The following is a 7445-nucleotide window of genomic DNA, read 5'->3' as shown; positions in this document are numbered from 1 at the left end:
CCCCAATTTCCTCCCTTGCCCCCACATCTACCGAAGAGAGGTGAAAAGGTGTTACTAAGTGTAACGAATCGCTTTTCGCAGCTTTCTGTTTTTAGAAAGTTGTAATTCTATTTTCGGAAACCCGTTTCCTTTGTAATCGTATTTCGTTTCAAGCTATTGTAAATTCGAGACTTGATCGTAATGAAAAGAATCTTTTATATGAAATATACATCGTTTATACATTATTTATACATTGATACAAACGTTTGTTTTACACATGATTTGTAATTCGCATAAATATAAGCTTAACTAGTAAACAATGATCATGTATTCGTAATCCCTAAACCTTCATACATTCAAACACTTGGTTATTCGATTATAAGATTAAGTTGTATGTTTTTTTTTCACTTGATCATACCAAACTATAAACCATACATACTTGTTACATTTCATGTGTTATACACACCTATGTTATCACACTTTTGCCACATTAAAACATGTCATTTATGCATTTTGGACCTTGTTACAAGTTACATACATACTAGACACCATGTAACACTATATTAAACATCAAATATATACCTTCTAATGTCAAAAAAGAAAATAAAACAAAAATTATAGGGCTGTTAACAGCCTTGCATCAGCCCACTTAAATTCTTTGTTTTGAGTTATTCAGCCCACTAAACACTTCCAAAGCCCAACCCAATGAAACCCTAATCCATCCCCTATATAACCCAAGCCTCCTCCAAGCATTTTTCACTTTCTAAACACTGTCCATTCACTCTCAAACACTCCAAACCGTAGCTGACTTCTGAAGTTCGAGCAGAATGATACTATTTCACTAAAGTGAGCATAACTCACTCAATTCTTATCCGATTCACTCGATTCTTTTTGCTACTTCTTTGTATTGACCTTAGCTACGTTTCCATGGGTTTTCTTTGTGTGATTTAGGATTAACTTGGGTTATCCTACTTAAAAATCCACACATTGCTTGATGATTTCTCATAGATTAGTTGTTCATATTTTTGTATTACTTGTAAGTTCTTGACCCTCCTTGTATGTTCATAGCATCAAGTGTAGTGGTGAACACTTAGAGGTGCCTAAATGGAAGACTTTTCTTCCTACCTCCTACATGAATTCTATGATACTTAAGAGGTTCCTAAATGGAGTATTCATCCTCCTAACTCATGCTTGAACTAATGGACTTATTGATATATTACATAACATATATAATACTTATATAAACTATCCAAATATTCGAACCTTTGATGATGAATTTGTGTTCATTCTTCAAAGTACTAGATTGCCTCATCTAAGACCTAAAACTTGTTATGATTCTAATGGGTGTTCTACCCATGAAAACATTATAACCCTTGGGGTTATAGTGTCAAACAAGTATTATGTGTTAAAAGATGATTACTTTCTTATGTTATATTCTTATGTTTTAAATTTCGAATCTCGACTCTAAACATACCTTGAACTTTAACCCTTATACATTTGATCTCCTAATCTCATTGCTCGTCAACAAATTGGATAATCGGAAAGCATATGCAAGTTTTGTGAGTATGCTTGACCCATTTTACCGTTTTCACACTTTTGGGTGTAACATGTTTTTATATACAAAACACACTTAGTATACATATTCTTATGCAAATACATAAACTAACAATCCAATACATGCTTACTATTTGTTATGCTTGATTCATGTTTTCTGGGTGATTCTTATGTGATGAACTTGTCATTAGCTTCGTACAAGCCTCCACTTAACATGTATAGCGCTATAGGAGTAACGAACCGCCCGTGAACGAGAGGTCATGTCAGGTTTATTCATTCATACTTGCGTAAACAGAGGGTTGACTTGTAAATCGCATGCCAATTTAATACGTTAATCTTAATAACTAGGTTTGCCATGTGGATTGTTCCTTATCATTTTTATACTTATATACTACGCTCCAAACTTGTATGCTCGCCAATACTTTTTGTATTGAACTACACTTTTAAAACATGTTGCAGGTTTAGCGATGATGTTGGTGATGCATGGAATCTAGTAGGATGCTTAGATACACACTTTAAATTTGTATTCTTATTGTATTGTATTTCATTACTCATGTTGTAATTATTTCAAATCTCTGTAATTGATCCTTTAGAAATGAAATGGAAATTTATTATTTAAATAATTGTCACAAATAGTGTTATGAAGTCTCTTGCAATCTATTTCGTCTCACTCCGATGTTTCCGCCATCGGTTGGGGTGTGACAGATTGGTATCAGAGCCATAACTATAGGGAATTAGGAAAAATAATTGCCATGCTTTTGACCTAGTCTATAGTTAAGCACCAAATTCGATCATACTTGCTTCACATGCTATTTTATTGAAACATCTTTATGTGCTATTCTTGAAATGTCTTTTACGTGTTATTTTCTTGAAATGCTTTATGTGCTTAAACTTGTTATTATTATTTTGAACATACGTCTTTTACACGTTTATACAAAAATCCAAACCACTCGTAATACACAAACGAGACGACTTCACCAAAATAGGCGTGAAACCCACAATTTGGTGAACAACTCTCAATCCATCTACTTTTCCTTTTTACATGAAATTCACCATCAAGATAGGAGTGAAATCCTCTCCTTAATGGAGAAATTCATATTTCAAATTCTAGTGGACCCTCGTCAAAGTGTTGAAATTAAATTTTGACCCTACGAGTTCCAACCACACTTAGGATACGAAATCACCAAGTAAGGTTTAAACCCGCACCTTGTCGACTAGTTCCACTCCTTTATTTTCATAAATCCCACCAAGTCTCGAACTTTCAATTGATTTGGGACATGTAGTAACCGGAAGGGTAAATACTGTTAACTGACTTGTCGGCGAGAGTATTTTAACTATTAGGCCAAAGCATGCTCCTCAAATTTAAAAGACTTTTCGACCACTTTGGTTAGTCAAAGTTCCGTTTTGTAACCATCCAAATTTTAATCAAACATATGTTTCTATTATTTATCTTACACGATGTCATCTTTCAAATTCAAACTAATTTCCGATATTCTCTTTTCACACACACAACATATTAAATCATTTCATACATTTACACATATACATGATTTCATAAAATTGTATTTATATTTCTTGTAACAACAAATGGAGACATATCATCAAGATAGGAGTGAATTCCTTACCTTGACGATTAACTCCACTCCCTCTTTCTTAAAACGACCTCACCAATGAGCTAAGGGTGATTCCCTTACCTTGGTGATCGTTACCAAAAATTTTCCTTCAAAATATCTTATTATACAAACCCGATCATGGTTTATACCTAAATCGTTTATCATTATTCAAAATACCTACTTATACCGATTTCAAAATACATTGTTTTATCAAACGTACTTCTTATCCTACAATCTATTTTCACTCGAAATAGGCCTTAAAAATAGCGGGTGCAGGTTAACTCATATACAGGAGATTCTTAATCATGTCTTAAAACATTTTATTACCCGAATTTCAAAACCTTACGAAATGCTACCTATCAGTTTAATCGGTCTAATGAATCTCTTGCCCATGAACTTCATATTCGTCTTAATCACTAAAACACACACTCACGTTATACCACCATATTAAAGACTTTTATTCTCAATCGAAATTCAAACCAACTTTCTTGTATACTTATAAGATTTTATAGATATTATATGATCGTTTTACCAAAGACTCATTTCAACATCAACGAATCATTTGTTAAAACTTTCTTTTTCAATAATCACTAAGTCCATTTTGCTAAATTTCTTTTCTAAGGATCAATGTTTTCATAAGAACCTCCAAAATTCAAAATGTCTTGCTTTGATGCAAATGAAACAAACCTATTATCTCCGAAAACCTTTTTCTACACCGCTTAATTCGTCTTTAAAATTTCAAAACACGTGGGCTAGGAGACTTCATAAGGACCGACAATCTTCAACATACGTAAACTTTTTGAAACAAAAGTAGCATTTCCATTCATTACAAAACAGTTTATGCATACCCAATGAATACTTTATATCGCCTTGCATTTAAAAACTATATTCTACCTTCCAAATCAAACTCGATCTATTTTGATTCAATAAACTCAATATTTCGCTTAAACAACTATACATGTAATTCATCATACACAATTTAATCGATACCTCACGACGAAATCGCTTATATCATTCGTTTTACATATTCAAATTTCTCGAGTATTTTATATGTTCAAATTTGTTATGCTTCAACATACACTATATACGTAATTTTTATTATTCGTACCTACACTTATACTCATACGTTTTATGCTTATACTTATACTCATACGTTTTATGCTTACACTTATACTCATACTAATCGTACGTTTTATGTCTATACTCATACTTACGTGAATATTCATATTTAAACTTATATTATGCTCATACTTTCATTCATACTCATGATTCATACATTCGTACCCGTGCGCGAGTGGAATCCGAGGGATTCGCTTACGTGGGTCCCATACATACTTAAGCATGGACTTGCTTATACACTACATTCTTATACGTATTCATTCATATTTTCAAATACCTTAATTCATATGCAACTAGTACAAGCTATGCAGATCATGCGACGATCGGTATAATCGCGGGTGCACACGGGGTTATAATGATAAGCGCATGAGAACCATAGAGTGTACTGTTGTATATGGTAAGACACAGAACGTAACATGACATCGGATACGAAACGGACGTAATATGGTCAAAACATGGTGGATACGCCGTTGGTACTTCCTATATATAAGTGTTTTCACCATGTTACCAAACTTTCGTAAAACGTGCTATAAGAAATTCAATGTTTTGCAGACCTTTGGACCTAATACAAATTTTAGACAACTCACAAATGCATTATATCCGATTATCCACGATGAGACCTCATTCTTAACACCTCACCTTCGTCTATCCGATACTTATACTATTCTGATACTCGTAATTCGCCCATTAGATCAATCGCCCACTTTTCATATCTCCCATTTTCTCCATTATCCTTGTCCTTATTCGAACTCCATTTACAATCAAGTTTGTTTAAACGTTCGAATCCTAACTTATCTCCTTACCTTAAAACTATCTTCCTATTCTTGTACTAACATACTTAGTAGACCGTTATCACTTTATTTTAAAAGTACCAAACCTTTTCATCCCTCTCAATAAACAATTTTTACGAATGTGTGATTTTATACTATCCTTAAAAACTTCCTATGTAAACTACCCCACTTTCCATCAAAATACAAACCGTTTCGTACAAAATCTTCCTTCTTAATGCGACACATTTTTAATACATCTCCAATTTAAGTTATTCAAACTTGCTTAAGCTCGCTTTACCTATATACGCACCTACACGTTTTAATTATGTCTGGTACCTCAAATTATTTTGGACAAAACGAACTCCTTCGCAAACCCATCTTGTCATTCCTCAAAATTTCGTACTTTATACGTTTCAAAATTTTCGAGTCTCAATTTTAATCACCCATTTTGCTAAGACTCTTTCAAGTCTTCCTCTTAAATAAATTTCGGGACAAAATTTCCTAAAGGAGTGGAGACTGTAATGCCTCGCTTTTCACAACTTTCTCTTTTTAGAAAGTTCATCTTGTAATTCTATTTTCGGAAACCCGTTTCCTTTGTAATCGTATTTCGTTTCAAGCTATTGTAAATCCGAGACTTGATCGTAATGAAAGGAATCTTTTATATGAAATATACATCGTTTATACATTATTTATACATTGATACATACGTTTGTTTGACACATGATTTGTAATTCGCATAAATATAAGCTTAAGTCGTAAACAATGATCGTGTATTCGTAATCCCTAAATCTTCATACATTCAAACACTTGGTTATTCGATTATAAGATTAAGTTGTATGTTTTTTTTTCACTTGATCATACCAAACTATAAACCATATATACTTGTTACATTTCATGTGTTATACACACATATGTTATCACACTTTTTGCCACATTAAAACATGTCATTTATGCATTTTGGACCTTGTTACAAGTTACATACATACTAGACACCATGTAACACTTTATTAAACATCAAATATATACCTTCTAATTTCAAAAAAGAAAATAAAACAAAAATTATAGGGCTGTTAACAGCCTTGCATCAGCCCACTTAAATTCTTTGTTTTGAGTTATTCAGCCCACTAAACACTTCCAAAGCCCAACCCAATGAAACCCTAATCCATCCCCTATATAAAACAAGCCTCCTCCAAGCATTTTTCACTTTCTAAACACTGTCCATTCACTCTCAAACACTCCAAACCGTAGCTGACTTTTGAAGTTCGAGCAGATTGATACTACTTCACTAAAGTGAGCATAACTCACTCAATTCTTATCTGATTCACTCGATTCTTTTTGCTACTTCTTTGTATTGACCTTAGCTACGTTTCCATGGGTTTTCTTTGTGTGATTTAGGATTAACTTGGGTTATCCTACTTAAAAATCCACACATTGCTTGATGATTTCTCATAGATTATTTGTTTATATTCTTGTATTACTTGTAAGTTCTTGACCCTCCTTGTATGTTCATAACATCAAGTGTAGTGGTGAACACTTAGAGGTGCCTAAATGGAAGACTTTTCTTCCTACCTCCTACATGAATTCTATGTCACTTAAGAGGTTCCTAAATTGAGGATTCATCCTCCTACCTCATGCTTGAACTAATGGACTTACTGATATATTACATAACATATATAATACTTATATAAACTATCCAAATATTCGAACCTTTGATGATGAATTTGTGTTCATTCGTCAAAGTACTAGATTGTATCATCTAAGACCTAAAACTTGTTATGATTCTAATGGGTGTTCTACCCATGAAAACATTCTAACCCTTGGGGTTTCATAGTGTCAAACAAGTATTATGTGTTAAAAGATGATTACTTTCATATGTTATATTCCTATGTTTTAAATTTCGAATCTCGACTCTAAACATACCTTGAACTTTAACCCTTATACATTTGATCTCCTAATCTCATTGCTCGTCAACAAATTGGATAATCGGAAAGCATATGAAAGTTTTGTGAGTATACTTGACCCATTTTACCGTTTTCACACTTTTGGGTGTAACATGTTTTTATATACAAAACACACTTAGTATACATATTCTTATGCAAATACATAAATAAACAATCCAATACATGCTTACTATTTATTATGCTCGATTCGTGTTTTCTGGGTGATTTTTATGTGTTGAACTTGTCATTAGCTTCGTACAAGCCTCCACTTAACATTTATAGCGCTATAGGAGTAACGCACCGCCCGTGAACGAGAGGTCATGTTAGGTTTATTCATTCATACTTGCGTAAACAGAGGGTTGACTTGTAAATCGCATGCCAGTTTAATACGTTAATCTTGATAACTAGGTTTGCCATGTGGATTGTTCCTTATCATTTTTATACTTATATACTACGCACCAAAACTTGTA

This window comes from Helianthus annuus, chromosome 15, assembly GCF_002127325.2.
Source record: "Helianthus annuus cultivar XRQ/B chromosome 15, HanXRQr2.0-SUNRISE, whole genome shotgun sequence".
Taxonomy (NCBI): domain Eukaryota; kingdom Viridiplantae; phylum Streptophyta; class Magnoliopsida; order Asterales; family Asteraceae; genus Helianthus; species Helianthus annuus.
This window is presented reverse-complemented; position numbering follows the sequence as displayed.